Source organism: Anser brachyrhynchus, assembly GCF_964034855.1.
Source record: "Anser brachyrhynchus genome assembly, chromosome: 3".
Classification (NCBI taxonomy): Eukaryota; Metazoa; Chordata; class Aves; order Anseriformes; family Anatidae; genus Anser; species Anser brachyrhynchus.
Genome location: NC_137696.1, coordinates 66,442,336 through 66,459,260, shown reverse-complemented (window position 1 = coordinate 66,459,260; position 16,925 = coordinate 66,442,336). Strand labels below are relative to the sequence as shown.

Below are 16,925 nucleotides of genomic sequence, written 5' to 3'. Positions count from 1 at the left end.
GGGCTGTGCCTCACCCAGGGGCCTGCCACCCAGGAACTGTGGGCACATCGCAGCCTTCCTTGGGGCAGTGCTTCCAAGAATCCCTTTCATGTGATTTACACCCACAGAGGCGCACGCTAAGAGCGTGGAGGCTCAGAGCACTGCGATGTTTGTGCAAGTGGGCACAAGGATAGAAAGTCTTTGTTCCCGGCTCCTGCACTCAGCTGTTAAATGTGGGTGCTGGACTCTGATGCCACTTTTCAGCACCTACAATGATATGATTGATGCACTTTAGGATCAAACTGGCTATCCTGTTTGCTAGACTGAGATATTTCATGTAGGGCCGCATGTTTAAAAATTCATCAGATGTTAAAAGTTCAAAGTGGTTTCAAATGATCTCCAGCTCAAAAAGCAGCCTGCGAGTAAGCACACTAGATTTTGTTTTCTATCTCTGCCACCACCATTGAAAGCTTCTTGTCTAAGTTTCCTCAGATAGAAAATGGCAATAACACCTTGATCTTTTGCTGCAACAAATAAGATGTGCATAAATAATATAATGACACTGAATAGTCTGAAGTCCTTAATTGTTATGATACCGTATTTCATTTGAACACTACCCTTGCTTTCTTAAGTATCAATTCTCAGCCAACCATTAGGGTTTTTTAGAACCAGAACCACAGAACAGGTTTGGCTGGAAGGAACTTTAAAGACTACCTATTTCCAACCTCCTGCCATTGGCAGGGACACCTCCCACCAGACCAGGTTGCCCAAGGCCCCATTCAGCCTGGCCTTGAACACCTCCAGAGATGGGGCATCCACAGCTTCTCTGGGTAACCTGTGTCAGTGCCTCACCACCCTCTGAGTGAAAAATTTCCTCCTAATATCCAATCTAATGCTCCCCTCTTTTAGTCTAAAACCATTCCCTCTTTTCCTGTGATTGTCTGACCAAGCAAAATGTTGCTCTCCATCTTTTTTATAATCCCCCTTTAAGTATTGAAAAGCTGCAGTAAGGACACACCAGAGCCTTCTCTTCTTTAGGATGAACAGCCCCAGCTCTTTCAGCCTTTCTTCATAGGAGAGGTGCTCCAGCCTTCTGATCATCTTTTTATGACTCCCTGGACTCTAACAGGTTCACATCTTTCTTGTGCTATGGTCCCCAAACGTGGATCCAGTACTCCAGGTGGAGCCTCATGAGGGCAGAGCAGAGGGGTACAATCACCTCCCAGGGATTTAATCCCAATATTAGTAGACTGAAGTGGGTAGTAATATTTTTTCTTTACAGTGAGGTCAGAGAGTATATAGACTAAGAATTAATAACTAAGGCATTTGATGCTCAAAGGAAACAGTCTATTAATGCTAAAACAACAACAGCCATGTTCTCACTCTCTAGCCTCCAAATATTTGCTCTTAATAATCTTTTCATCACCATAAAGGGCACTGGAACAGGCTCCCCAGGGTAGTGGTCACAGCACCAAGCCTGCTGGAGTTAGAGAAGCATTTGGACAATGCTCTCAGACATAACTTCAGAATTTGTATTCCCAACCCTGTTCTAAAAGATATGATCAAAGGCAAAAAGACTGAGGTTGGTTGTTCACTTCAGCCTCACCTAGCAACTCACCTACACTGCAGTAAAGCTCTTACTCGATGGTTATACCTCTCTCTTCTAACAAAGTTGTTCATCCTTAGCTGTACCTTGCTGTTTCATCACTAAACAAACCTCCTTGTTGTCTCTCACCGACAATAACTCCAGGTATCACACTGCGCTCAGAGTGCCCCATGAAGGAGCTACCCTGCTGTACCCCCGCAATGAGTACGGGAGACTGTGCTGGGACAGGGTGCTGGAGGAAGACAGGGGCATGTGTGTGTAGGATACTTGTAGATCAAATTGTTCTGGGTATGAACAGCCTGGAGGGTAGGGGTGTCCATGTGCATGTGTGCATGTATGTGTATGTGTGTGTATGTTCCTGGGGAGCTTGTTGATGCTCAGCTTGAACATAGGTGCCATAGCTACCCTGAGCTAGGTTTGGGCTGCCATCCCTTAAGTTGTAGGAGTCTTAAGACTTTAAATCAATAACTTTTTTTTTCAATGTTTCTCATTCAATTGTCAGGTGTAATTTCCAGTTAAAATATACCCAATTTTGTGGTAAAAGTATAAGATAATCAAACCAGTTTGATATCCCACATCAAACTCCTCCCTTCCTCTGCATCAACATAAATCTGGACAGCTTGGGCCTGGTGCCACACTAAAAGTTGGTGCTGCCAAACACTGTTTTTTCGCTGTCTCACACTTCTCTTTCAGCACCAATAAGGTAGTTTTACTCTTATTTAAGTGTAGCATTGTTCTCCTGTCACTTCCACACATACACAGAAAGAAACTGTGGTGGAAAGGGATGTTGCAGTGAACAGGCAGCAGAAGGGCCCTGAGCAGAAATCGATGAGTTGGCCCAACCACAGATATTCAGAGTAAGGGCAGATCAACCCCGTGAGTCCCTCCCACTGAAAGAAACTCATGCAGCACTGCTATAAATGCAGTTAGAGGGGGGCTGACATAAGGATTTGGAGTGCACAAGTTCTGCATGGCCTGGGGTCATCCTAGCAAGCTCTTACAGCTCAGACATGACCATTGCGTAGTACAACCCAGAGCTGCTGAGGTGTCTAGAAGCCATTGGTTTGCACAGTGGGGTTGTCCTCACAGACACAAGTTTTAACATCTCTTTTTAACACGTTTAGCAGTTCTTTCACTTCAAAAGAAACTGATGCTGACCACACCAAAACATCAGTGATGACTGGCTGGCTGTAGAATAATAGTAATAAAAATGTTAATTACACTTCTTTGCAAGGTGAACAAGGGTCATGTAATGCTTATGAAAAGGTCACCTTGTGAGGTGGCTGAGAATGAGGAATTCTGACCTTTAAAACTGAACGTAGCCCTCTGAATGCATTTGCTTTTGCTAGCTCTGAACACCAAATAAACTCCCAGTAAATGGTCACTGGCTAAGGAAACAAAGAGATCCCAGGAATTAGCCTTCTGCCTTTCTCCCAAAGAACCCCCTGTTATCAAGAGAAGTGAGTGGTCTGGAAGAAAAATTGTTGATGTCTCTCTTCCCCGAAGGTACTTCAAACAGTAAATGAACACACAAGATCCCATGTTTATTTTCTTTTAAATATATTTTTGAAAATATTGTGTGATCCAAAATATGTGTTTTTCAATTTTGCGTGCCATAGCCCGGCCATGAGTGATGTATTTTATCCATATTCATAACAGTGTACAAACTTTCTATTCATAGCTCTCTCCACAGCATAAATTTTGGTGGGCATGCTGGAATTTCCTTGTGCGGCATATGGTAATCCTTTACCTGAGGGCTTGCTCCAAATAAATGTTTACATTCCTCTGACAGCTCACTTGAAATGTAAAGGAACAAGGTATGTGAGTCTTCCATTAAATAACTGACTGCATTTACATGTTCGGGGAGGAAGGCACATAGCGTTCTTACACTGGACCCGTTGCAGGAATGTCCAACCTTGTTTCCTCTCATAAATATTTCATAATAGAAAAGACCTTAAAAATATGCCAATTCAAACTGCAGACTGACCCTTCCAGCTCCAGGCACCGTAGCTAGGAGGGACTGAAATAAACACCACAAGTAAGCAGTGCCTGCAGCGGGCAGTCGTCTATGAAAACCACAGCCTCCTCTTTGGTCCTGGGGACGATCATTTCATTCGGAGGCTATTACAGGGACAGCCAGCTGAAAGAGAGGGTGGTGGGTGGCAAGGGTCACACATCAAAGATGCCAAGGAAGGTGGAAAGAATCTGGAGAAAAACTTCCTGGTCTGGGATTTGGTTTTATTTTATTTCACCCAGTTCAAGCAAATAACATTTTTTACTTAGGCTGATGAAAGAATATCACAGCAATGAGGGATAAGAACACTGAAGTAGTAAATAGGGTAAAAGCCTATATGCTGTGTATGTATCTAATTACTGCAGTAAAACTGCTGCCATGCGTTTATTGGCATACCTGGTCTACTCATGCTCCTGTTACGCCAGCTAGTCACATGGGGCTTTTTTAACCTTTTAATCATTATTCATATCATCGGGGCTATTCATTTGGCCAGTTGCCTTTCAGTTGCCACCAGGCTGAGGCTGGCCAGTTACCAAAATATCCCCAAGAGAAAGAGCAACACAGGAAATCAGGAGTTTGTTATTCTGCAGGAATCCAAACCCACAGTTTTCTCTGCTCATTCCTGCCCACCTTCCCTGGCAATTTAGCTCTAATAAGATATCCTTCAGCTGCCTTTGATATCCTTTACTGAGGGGACATATTGTTTAGCCCCAGGAGGGAGTTAAAACACAGAGACTCTTTCTCCTCTGTTACTCGCATTCCAGCACAGTGAAATATCTCACATTTCCCAGTTACAAGTCTTGTGTTTCCCATAAGTGCTTGTCAAGAGGACCATATTTTTTGCCGTTCCTCTTGATTGCTATCAAGACTGCTTGCAGCCCTCTCTAAATGAACACAATGAGCTTGTGCAAACTGAAACAGAAGTAAAATTAGTGCTGGAGACTCACAATTCCTCTCAAAAGCTGAGAATTGCCTGAGTGACAGCTGGTCAGAGACACTTAGCAGCTGATATGTAGCCAACATCCTTGCTTTAAATCAAGAAAACCTTCGTGGAGGTTACATAATTTACACTGGCATAAAACAAGGGGAAGTAAATAGACCCTAGTAACTACAGTACGTTATAATAGCTATGATAGTAGTTTGTAATAAAAAGCTGCCTCTCCTCTGAGGAACAAAATTGCCTTTGCAACCTTTAATTAAGCTGGGTTCTGAACGCTTTGTGGGCTAATTTTCTGCATAGTCCCCAATTTACAACATGGAAACCGAGGCATGTATATGTGAAGTAACTTGTCCAAGTGTTACAGAGGAAGTCAAAGACAAAGCCAAGAACGGAAACAAAACAGACCATAATACAAATGTGCACAATTCCCACTAGAATCTGAAAGCCCATTTATTCAAGCCTAAATTTGACCCTTACTTAATTGACTTAAGTCCTGTGCCTTAAATACAAAACTACCCTTTGTCTAGCAGTAATGTAAAAATCAACCCATTATTGGAAAGATGGATGTATTCATTAGGCAATTGATACAGTATTGAGTACTTTTGATACTGTATTGAGTATCTTAGCACGCTCCTTTGTTGTATCTTAGCACGCTCCCACAACATTCTCCTCAAGAAACTGGCTGCTCGTGGCTTGGACTGGCGTACGCTTCGCTGGGTTAGAAACTGACTGGATAGCCGGGCCCAGAGAGTTGTGGTGAATGGAGTCAAATCTGGTTGGAGGCTGGTCACTAGTGGTGTCCCCCAGGGCTCGGTACTGGGGCCGGTCCTCTTTAATATCTTTATCGATGATCTGGATGAGGGCGTCCAGTGCACCCTCAGTAAGTTTGCAGATGACACCAAGCTAAGTGCGTGTGTCGATCTGCTCGAGGGCAGGAAGGCTCTGCAGGAGGATCTGGATAGGCTGGAGCGATGGGCTGAGGTCAACTGTATGAAGTTCAACAAGGCCAAGTGCCGGGTCCTGCACCTGGGGCGCAACAACCCCAAGCAGAGCTACAGGCTGGGAGATGAGTGGCTGGAAAGCTGCCTGGCCGAGAGGGACCTGGGAGTATTGGTTGATAGTCGGCTGAATATGAGCCAGCAGTGTGCCCAGGTGGCCAAGAAGGCCAACAGCATCCTGGCCTGTATAAGAAGCAGTGTGGCCAGCAGGTCTAGGGAAGTGATTGTGCCCCTGTACTCGGCTCTGGTGAGGCCGCACCTCGAGTACTGTGTTCAGTTTTGGGCCCCTCGCTATAGGAAGGACATGGACATGCTCGAGCGAGTCCAGAGAAGGGCGACCAAGCTGGTGAGGGGTCTGGAGAACAAGTCTTACGAGGAGCGGCTGAGGGAGCTGGGCTTGTTCAGCCTGGAGAAGAGGAGGCTCAGGGACGACCTTATCGCTCTCTACAGTTACCTTAAAGGAGGCTGTAAAGAGGTGGGGGTTGGCCTGTTCTCCTACGTGCCTGGTGACAGGACGAGGGGGAATGGGCGAAAGTTGCGACAGGGGAGTTTTAGGTTGGATGTTAGGAAGTACTTCTTTACCGAAAGGGTTATTAAGCATTGGAATGGGCTGCCCAGGGAGGTGGTGGAGTCACCATCCCTGGAGGTCTTTAAAAGACGTTTAGATGTAGAGCTTAGCGATATGGTTTAGTGGAGTACTTAGTGTTAGGTCGGAGGTTGGACTCGATGATCTTGAGGTCTCTTCCAACCTAGAAATCTGTGATACTGTGATAATTATGTTTATATACATCCTCTACTAATAGTTTTAGAGAAGTGTCGTAAAGATGGAACAGTGTGAGGAGGAGACAGAGTTCTTAATTAAAGTCACAGCTATTACTGATCAGTTATCATTGCAAACACACTTAAAATCAGATTTTTTAAAGCAAATAAATGATAATAGCACAGCCATCTTGAAAGAAAATTAATCCGTGAATGACTCTAGTTTAGCTCATACCTGTGCTTAACCATTCATTTCATGGATTAACAGAAAATATGACTTTTGCAGTCTCTGAGGACCATCTACAGACAATACACAGAACTATATACACCATAGATAATATAAGCCAGCACCAAAGTAGTTTGCAATTCTTGCTACAAAAGGCACTCTACAGTCAGCATGCCCAAGAAAAGTTCCTTAAGATATGAAGCCTTTTCAGCATACTTTTCAAGTTGACATACATGGGGTTAATTTAAGTAGTGAAACAGATGACCAAACAGAAATGTTCTTGCTGGAAATAATCTTACCCCCTTGTTCCAGAACTTAAAACCAAGCAACCAAACTGTTAGCAAAAACAGTCCAGAAAATAAAGAGGGACATAGTAAGAATGATGGTTTCTGATTTTTCTTGGGACCCAAACAGCATAGGACTTATAAACTGACTTGACAATAAGGTATACATCTTCCAGCTTAGGCAATAGCCCATTGAGAAGCCAGATGGGATTTCAAAGATGCTAGTACCTTGTGCATATAGATACAGGCAAGCGTCTCAGAGAATTATATCTGTGGTTGTAAGTACAGTCAGAGTGCACTGCAGAACTGTAAACTTGTATATAATCTTTATCAAAGAGGTAGCTAGCTCTCTTGCCGTCTTTCTCAACTATTGATGAAAACAGTACTGGTACTCTTACGTAGCAGTTGATTTGTCCCTGCCCAATTTTGACATCAAAGCTCCACAGACTACCCTTGCAGCATGGCCCCAAGGTTGGAAGGTTGAGATTTTTAACTTTGTTATTTACTAATGATGGAGATACAGATATTGCCATCTTAACATTTCAAGCAAGTTTTTCAATGTGATTTCCTAGCATTTGGAGAATTTCTACTGTGTTTAGCTAGTGAACTACAAAATCTAACCACAGTCCTACACCAAACAGCTTCAAAAAATCATTGCAAAGAGGAAAATCCACATTTAAAATTGGGCTGTTGTGTTTTACTGCATATTGGTTTCATATCCTCAGTGGAGATGTTGAGAGACATCTCCTAAATCACGAGGTTATTTCCAGACATATTCCTGGAAACAGGAAGGTTGCAGCATACTTCCCATCACACCATCAGTCTCATGCAGCTGGTTCCACTGAAGTGGGATGCAGAGCCCTGTCATCCTATGATACTATGCTAGCCTATGGATGATCTCACACACCGAAAGCCTGCCTGCATTATAACTAAGTTCCATTGGAACCGCTCTTCAGGCCCTCACACAATTTCCATGTGCCAGAAAACAAGTTAAAGGTCTGACATTCATTGCACTCAGAAGAAAAGCCACACCAGGGTCTGTAATTAGAGGGAAAATTGTGTCAATTGACACAGCACAATCGCTCATACAGTTGGTTGCACACTCTCCATCCTTAGCAGAGGGTCAGGCCATCCCTCAAGACACACAACAAAAGCTATGTAACGTTGTATGGCAAAGAGTGACAAAAGTGAATCACAGATTGCTGAGAGGGTACCTTATCAATGTTTACAAATATCTAAGTGTAGGAGACAGTGGGATTTGGCCAACCTCTTTCCAGTGGTTTGTGGGGACAGGACAAGGGGCAATGGCCACAAAATGGAGCACAGGAAGTTCCGCACCAACATGCGAAAGAACTTCTGCATGGTGAGGGTGACGGAGCACTGGGACAGGCTGCCCAGGGAGGCTGTGGAGTCTCCTCTGGAGATATTCAAGGCCCGTCTGGACGCCTACCTGGGAAGCCTGCTCTAGGGAACCTGCTTTGGCAGGGGGGTTAGACCCAATGATCTCCTGAGGTCCCTTCCAACCCCTACAATTCTGTGATTCTGTGAAATCAAATAGTACCAGTGAGACTAAAGGTTGAGAATATAAAACGCTTGAATAATATATGTGAGCCTTCAATGTTATTGCTCAGTTGTCACATTCTAAAGACCACAAAATATTTTTGAAATGTGCTGTAGTCCTGCAAGCAACAGTGGCAACTCCTTGCACCCAAGTATTTCATTTGAACTAGAGTGATGTTTAAGTCTATTAAAAAAGAAATTGTCTTCTCATTCCATTCCATGTCCATTCTTTACTGGAATGGAATTTTGTTTTAAAGTATTTGCAAATTTAGCTAGGTTTGAGAAAGAAAAAACAAAAACAACAACAACAAAAAAACCACACACACACACAAAGAAACACAAAACACCACACAAACCAGTATGTGAGATGTATAAAACCTCAAATTTTCAGATTCCTTGAGGCTTGTTTATTTCCAAGTTAAGAAACCAAACATTTGATGATTACCAGAAAGAGGGCAATGTGCTTTTGTGCTGATTATATCAAATACAGTCTTCCATTGTGTGAAGAACAATTTTCTGTCAAGACATCGTTTTTACTGAGTTTTGGGTAGTAACAGACTTCTACTATTAAATACAGTCCTGTTTATCACCATCAACCCTGTGGCAGACTGAAAACCTCTTCCACTGGGATCAATAGCTTTCTGTGAAGCCAGCAAACTTACTTTCACAGGTATCTCACAAAAGCATATGATACAGAAACACAGAGATTTGTTTCATCCTGAAAAAATCCCAACCTCTGCAATTCAAAATGTAATTGCTGAAGTAAATATCCTAGAAAATTCTTGGCTTGCTACATTTCAGCTTTTATTATAAACATTTCAGAATAAAGTTTGCTTACATTCAAGTAGTTTTGAAATTAATGGGAGGAGCACATGACTTATTTAGTAGAGTATACTGGAAAATGACAAAGCAGTCCATGGGGAACTTGGTGCCCAGATGTCAGGTTATTTGTTGTGCATTGGTTGTCACATGGGCAGTACTGGGATTTTTGTATTGCTGTTGTTCATTGTTATCAATATAATTCCATTATCACTTGTACTTTGTTCTTAGCTCCCTAGCCAACAACTAGATGCTATTGGCAAACATAGAAGAAAAAAAAAGTGACACGATTGTGTTTTTTATGCACTTTGAAGTTTTAAAAGCTGTACAAGAGGCAGGAGTTCAGCTGATAAGCATCGTTTAGAGTAGACCCAGCTGTAAACAAAGCTTATTTGTATTTTTGAATCAGATTTTGAGAGGTAATTTGGACTTTGAACTAAAGACAGATGATCACATCCACAGAAGCAAAGCTGCACATTCTGACGAGTAAAACTTGTGAGCCAACATGACCTTAAAAAACCCAGCACTTCAGATGATACATGTTATATTCCTTTAAAAAAAATCATATTAGTATTAGAAGTTAATGCATTGCAGAATAAACAAAAGAATAATTTAAAGTCCATGAAAAGTTTGTAAGAACATTTGACTATTGCTGTTGTGGGTTTTGCAGAAAGTGTGTAAAGAACAGAAAGTTTCAAGCAACCCATGTGTTCAGATAATAAGTGAAATCTTGCAACAGAATCTGTTTAAGCACTTGGTTCTCAGACAGATTACAGCTTGTTTACCACTCTATTGAGTGTTGATGAATGTAGAAGGTAGGAAGGCTGAGTTCAGAAAACACCATTTTGTTGGCCATTTTTTACAGTGTGTATTTCAGAAGCATTGTGCCAAAACCCAATGCACCAGCTATAGTGTTGTACCAGTATCCTGGAGTATCACAGCATATCCTCCTGGATGCCACAGTGCATGTGCTAACTGAATTGTAAATGAGGAAGACATGTTAATGAAAAAAAAATATGTCTGCTTCAAATGGTTTTTCATCATGTCTAGTCCTGCAATGTTTGCAGACCCTCTTCAGGCTGGCTGGACACTTGGCAAGTAGCCTTCATTCTGCTACGCAGCTTCCTCACAAACACCCTCTGCAGAAAAGTTTTGTCAGTTATTCCTAAATTTACTCATTCTTCTTGAGCTGGAAGAGCAAGGTGAGGGATAAAATAGTGAGACTCCCATTGCTCATTCTATGTTGTAGAAGCTTGTTGTCTGTAACACTCTGCTTTCTGGCATCAGCAAATAAAAGAATAATTCATTCTTTGTTTCTGCTATTATTTTTTACCTCACAAGGATGCAGCAGCTCCTCTCAGGATACCATGGATCATCTGAAGCATCATGCCCACAGATTCCATCAGAGCACCTCCATGAAGGCTGCCAGGAGCCATCCCCCCGGGATTCAGCTGCTTCTCTTGTTCCAGGATCTGAATTGCCTCTCTCAGACACTCCGGGGTAGAAGAGTTAAATATCAGCTTTCAGTGCTGCTTTTCAAAGGCAGCCACATCACTACTCATTTTAAGGCAAACAAATTCTGCACTGCACAGGAGAATGAGCTAGGTGTTTCATGTACTGTCTATAAACTGGCAGGTTTGTCTGTGTTCTCTGCTTTCTTTGTTTCCTAGGGATAAAGTTCAACAAGCCTAATTTATTGTTATACACACTAATGGCAAAATCAGTTTCCAACACATAAGTCACATAATGGCCTTATCACTCCCCACATATATTGCATAATTACTTTATCACTCCCATCTATCTATTTCAGCAGTATTTGACATGGTCTTCCTTCTCTTGAACACGAGGAAGATGTGACAAGATATAATTTGAATAAAATTCTGTTCCACAGGTCTTATGTTTGCAGATCTACCTTTTCATCCTCTTCCCTCAGATTTCTATTTTATTTCTTTTTTTTTCCTCTCACTTCTTGCTCTAAGTTCTCTCTTTAATGATTTTTTGCAAAATTCTGCTTTCGTGCAATCTTCCTCCACCAAGATAGCTCAACAGGGTCCTCTCTTCTTTTATCAGGAAGAAGCCAAAGAGAGTGAAGGCTTATATCTAATAGCCAATTAAAACAGTAAGCAGTTTAAATGGTTTGTAGATCCTTTTCGTAGTTCATCCAGACCAGCACTATGACCTGGCACAAAAGAAGAGCTTCTGCAGACACCATTACTGGTGGTATAAATGATCTCATCTCCTCTGACATAGGAAACACAACAGCTAGCGGTCAAGGTGGCTGGGACTAAGGAATGTACTGTACTTTTTTAGACAGAAGAAGACCAAATGACCACAGAGCCACTGCTGCTAGCTGGGGAGAGAAGAACACCTTTTCATATGGTTGTTCACTAACTAGGGAATGTACCATTTTAATGTGCATTTCTTTTAAGAGAGCAAAAATATCCCTGTGCCTTGTGACGCTTTATAAGTGAGTGATACAAACTAGGTGGCTCATGGCTCATGGCCTGAAATCTCTGCCTTGTTCCAAGACATCCAGCTCTGTTTGAGATGCTTTTCTACTGCAAAGTACAGAAAGACCATCAGAGCAAATACCCTGCTGCCTTCTTCAGGTAGGACCATGCTTCCACCAGGAGAAAACAATAGGATTCTTGATTTATGTCATGCAAGAGAGAATGAGAGCAGATTTAAACATATTATAATATAAAAACTTCTCTGTTTTCTGAAATTTAGGAAGCAATGCTTGTGAGGTCTGGATCACGGGGAAAATATGGTGCTGACATAAGATGCGGTAAAAGCATCTCTTCAGGCCCTGAGTTTTTCATGTGGAAAATTCACTGTGGCAAAGTAGTGTTTCAGTCTCTCAATTGACCGATTGTTGTAGTATTTGTCGTTGTGGTGCTTATTTGTTTTGCTAAAGGAAATGCTTTAGCAGGGAGCGCGCACACAGTCTGGCATAAAATGGAGAGTGCCCACATTCCTGACAATAACAGTTTACTTAGCTGTGTAGGGCAGGCTGTTTTCAGCTGGAAGTTCAGAGCACCCACTTTTTCCTGAAAAAGAGGAAATATAATAATACCATGGAGAATCATGGACTTCAGCTGCTTGATTTCACCACCAGATCTAAATTCCTCCAAAACAAAATACCTCAAAACATCCAGCCGGCAACAAGGTGTGCATTTATGCACTACTGTGGCAGTCTGTGGATCATTTTTTCATGGTAATGTTGAGCCAGCTCATTATTTCAAAACCAGGCACAGCAGCCTTAGGTATCCACTGGTCTTCAGGCTATTACTATGGCATAAACATTTTATCCTAAAACTCTGCTTTACATTGCATAAGACATTAATACTCCATGAATTAAAAGCCTAAGAGATCAGCTGAGGATATCTGCAAGGCTATGAGAGGCAGAAGGCTGGGAGGGCTCAGCTGGGAGAGGTGAGAAGATATGACTTAGGTTTATACAATCAGAAAGGCAATGGAGAAGGTGAGGAAGAAGACGTTAACCCAAATTCTCCACTAGTAGAACAGGGCTCGGTCTAAAACAGGTAAAAGCAACTTTACAGAGCAGGCAGTGCACTTCTGAAACATGCTGCCATGAGAGCCATGGTGGAGTCAGAGCAAACCTCCAGGTTAAAAAGAGGATTAGACAAAACAGAGCAAAACAGGTTTAAAAAAGCCACCACTGAGACTGGGGAGGGTTGTACCCTTCTGTACAGATTGGGGTGATTGTATCCCCAGTCCAACAGCTATTGTTCTATGCAAACTAATCTCCCTGGGTTGCCTTCTTCTACACAGCAAGTCATGGGGGATCCTGTCGTTCCCCAGGGACTCTCCAGTGAGCTCAAGGGGGCTGGCTCTCTAAAGGCTGAAATTAGCTTGAGCTTCAACTTCTCCCCTGATAAAGATTAACTTAATAAGCCCATGATAAATGTAATATATATATATATATAACATATATATATATATAAAATCATAAAACGAACAAAGCAACCAACCCTCTGAAATTTTTAAATAAAAACTGTGAAAAACTCTAAAGAGTCAGAGCCAATTTTTCCTCCCGTAAGTGCTGGCCATCCACTGACACAATGCCGGAGTTCAGTCACAGAGGCTCAGCTACATCTTTGTCCCTCAGTAGCAACAGGACTTGAGAAAATTGCACTACTACAGCAAAAATGTCCAGAACCTTCAGGCAGATTCTGCACACTTTTGACTGCTGGGAAACATCGTTGTTAGTCTTGTTTCTGTTGGTGAATGAGAATGAAGTGGACCATATTTTTTACATCAGTTTCAGGAATAAGATTATAGCTTTTGACTTGGAAATTACTTTCAATATTCATTTTGATCTGTTTCTTTGCCTTTATCAGGGCTAACTGCTTCAGCAATCAGTCATTGTTTTCCCCACTAAGCACAGACCACAAATTACTTTGGTATAGTGCCTTTCAGTTATCTTTATTCACAGAAACCCCAAATTCTTTGATGAATGGTAATCTATGTGTCAGCTGTCTGTAAGGATGAAAGATAAACTCTTACTGGAAAGTGCACCATACATAATTATGACTCAGCCCGAAAAACAATAACATTTGCCTTGGTGTTTTGATCTGTCAGCTCCACAGTGTAATGTTAACCAGTCTTGATAATCCTGGGCAATAACATGGACTGCCCCATTTCAAGTTTTCTTTGCAGCATTCTTTGCACAAGAACTATTAAATTCATTGGCAGGTTCCGCTATAAAAATTACCTCTCTTCTGGATGAATTTTTGGGTCTCTGTGCCTTACCTGGCCTCTAGTTATCATGATTATCCCTGAGAGAGGAAACCCATTTCTAGCCTCAGAGTACCCCTGGCTGCAAAGCATGGAAAGGGTACATATGTAACTATATGTACCCATAATACGATATACTCATATATAAAAAAGATATCCATAACACAATAACGTGTAGCAGTGATCTATGGAGGTAACCTCTCTTTCCCACCCCTTACCCACTCCACATGATTGTAGACTCCTTCCTACTGGTGGGTACTATTAGATAGAAAAGTCTGATAGAAAATAGTTCTGCTGATGTGGCACTGTCCTGTCTGCTGGTCCTACAAGAGACCAAATGTTCATCCTCTCCCTCTGCAGAACCAAGTGTTTGGGGTCTCCCTTCCTTCTTAGGAAAGATTTTTCATAAGAAAAGGCACTTTTTTATTTACTTCAGTCTTATTCTTACCAAGCTGTAGTGTGAAAAGTAGCCTATTGACTTTCTGCTTCATGCCTTGCTGCGAATCCAAGATTAGCATGGGTCACTTGCTAATGCTGGGATTTATTGTTATAATGAATTTCATTAAGGTAGAATTCCAAGAAGTCTGCCTCACAGGTTAAGAGGAAGTGGAGGAAGAAATAGCAAATGAAACAAAAAAACATTCTCTTGACTACCGTAGGTATAAACTGAAATCTTCATTGAAGCTAGTCAGAAAAAGTAATCCGGAAAGGAACTAAAAGTGAAATTAGTCATCAGCCAGGTAAAGCTTTCTGCACTAAGTGCTCTTTGTATGTTCCAACAATGTACACAGTTAGTTTAAAATAATGGTCACCAGAAACCAAGACAAATATGACTGATGCTGACTTTTTATAAGTGTAAATAAAACAACAAAAATAAAGAAACCCTCAAGGATAAACACATCTGTTTTCCAGTAGCCACCTCTTGTTCTACAGCAACCTTTTCTTCTTCTGTTCCCTTAACTTTCTTTAACTGAACTTTTAAAAACCTAAAAGGACCAATATTAGCATATTCATCAGCCTGATCATTCATCTTGCCTGGAGCAATTCCTTGGGTCATGTAAACAGTTTGCTGTTTCAGACAGCTTGTTCCCAGAATATGCTTCTTGACAACAGGAAACTCAATTAACAATTGCATGTAGGCTGTGGACACGTACCTTTTCAGGATGTAGCTGCACCAGTTGAAGAGGTTACTGAAGCGGCACCTCGTCCGTATACACTCGTCACCTTCTCTCTGTGGCCTCTAACCAACATCCACTAAAATGAGATGAGTCAATTTTAAGAATTTGAAGAATGGCCACTGTTACAGCAGCTTATTTTGACTGAAACAAGTTCTGGAAAGTCACATGAGGAGCCTGGCCAGCAGATCAAAGACGGTGATAATTTCCAGCATTAGAGGGAGGAGTAGGCTGGTGCACTTACCTTCTCTTTGGCACAGCTGCAGCTGGAAAAGAGCATGCATCTGTAGACTTGCACAAATGCCAGCTTCAAGAAAGATAAGAAACCCAGAACAAACACTGTATAGGCATGTCAATGTACATACAGCATGAAGTAAAACATCTTGGCCTTGTAGTGAAGTTACTCCACTCGAGACAGTGGGACCTCTGTCATTTATGTCTGTGACAGAAGACTTTCTGAGTTCTCCGGCTGATTTGAGCTGTGTTAAATGAAAGGACAGTTTATCACACATCATAAGATGAGTATCAACTTGCTAAACCACATAATTAGATCATGTGTCTGAGCCCTAAATTCTTACTTATGCACCTAAAGAAATAGATTGAATTTCATGAGCATTGGGAATGCAGGCATCTCCTGTTGACTTAGTCATTCCAAAGGCAACTGTAAGGTACCCAGATTTGGGGAAAATAAAACCATTTATATCTTTGCATGAAGGCCAAGGAACCTATTTCTAAGTACACTTGTGTCAATCTTTCAGTCTGTGCAATTGAATGCAAGGAAATAAAACCCATTTGGAAATGTAAACTTTAAATATTGCCTCACTTATTTTAAAATACTACAAAAAATGTAAGAATAATTTAAAAGACTAGATTTTACAGCAGCACAGTTACAGTGCTCTGGATGACTGTGGCAAGATCTTGGCCTCATGAAGTCATGGTTAAATTTCTTCTAACTACATAAAATTTTTCTTCAAAACAGAAAACTGTTATTCCTGCCACATGGAAATCAGTCTTTCATTTCTAAAGCTAAAAGGTGTGTCAATCACTTCATCAGCAGTCATCTTTCAGATACATGTAAGAAGATCTTTGAGCCTTTACTTTTATTCACAAAAGAAACTCCTTAAAGTAGCCAACAACCATCTTTGAATAATGCAAGAACATTTGGCCTCTTCATTAATTTTACTAGATATTTCACAGCGTATTTAGAGATGGACCTACCCCACTTTCAGGGATAGAAAGCTTTAAGGTGGTTTTGTACTTTCCGCTCAGAAGATTCATGAGACTGAGGATGAGAAATTACTCTTACAATTTGATTGCTTCTAGCTTTTTATGTACTTGGAGACCCAACTGTGTTTAGCCATACCAGTCACCTTGTCCAAGTTCATTGTGCTACTGGTGCTGCAGCCACAACATGGCTGTGGACTGCAGTGCAGTGAGTACAATGCAACCAATACACACTTCAGTGCCGAGGAGATGCTTATCTTTCAAGGAACAAAAAGGAGCAGAGACTGGAAATCATGAGGATGAAGCTCTAAACAGCAGAAGATGAACGAAAGGTAAGGAAGCTCTCTGCATTTACCTGCACACACTTGGTCTTTTCCATTACATCAAAACTATCTACAATATCCCATAACACACTGATTTTTAACAGGTGAAAGTTGTAGACACTGCAGTATCTCACTTTCCAGCCCTCCTTTCCTAATCTCCTTCCCATATGTTCGGGATGTCAGTGGTACAGAAACAGATCCTCTGTGCACAGAGTTTATGAACCAAGATACTGAGTGTAATAGGAGGGAGAGGCAGC

At 41.6% G+C, this 16,925-nt stretch overlaps 1 long non-coding RNA gene across 6 annotated transcripts in view; it reads right to left on the bottom strand.

Moving 5' to 3' along the window:
• The window catches only part of LOC308191449, a 71,397-nt gene extending 56,073 nt beyond the window's left edge, over positions 1–15,324 (bottom strand). For 2 of the 6 annotated variants that reach the window (XR_013948000.1, XR_013948001.1), the window contains exons 1-2: positions 15,101–15,315; positions 10,519–12,235 (exon numbers count right to left, since the gene is read on the bottom strand). This is a non-coding gene — a long non-coding RNA (uncharacterized lncRNA). Of the gene's footprint in view, positions 1–10,518; positions 12,236–15,100 lie in introns of all 6 variants that reach the window. The other 4 variants (XR_013947998.1, XR_013947999.1, XR_013948002.1 and 1 more) reach the window with 4 other exon arrangements.
• Between the last annotated feature and the right edge of the window lie 1,601 nt (positions 15,325–16,925).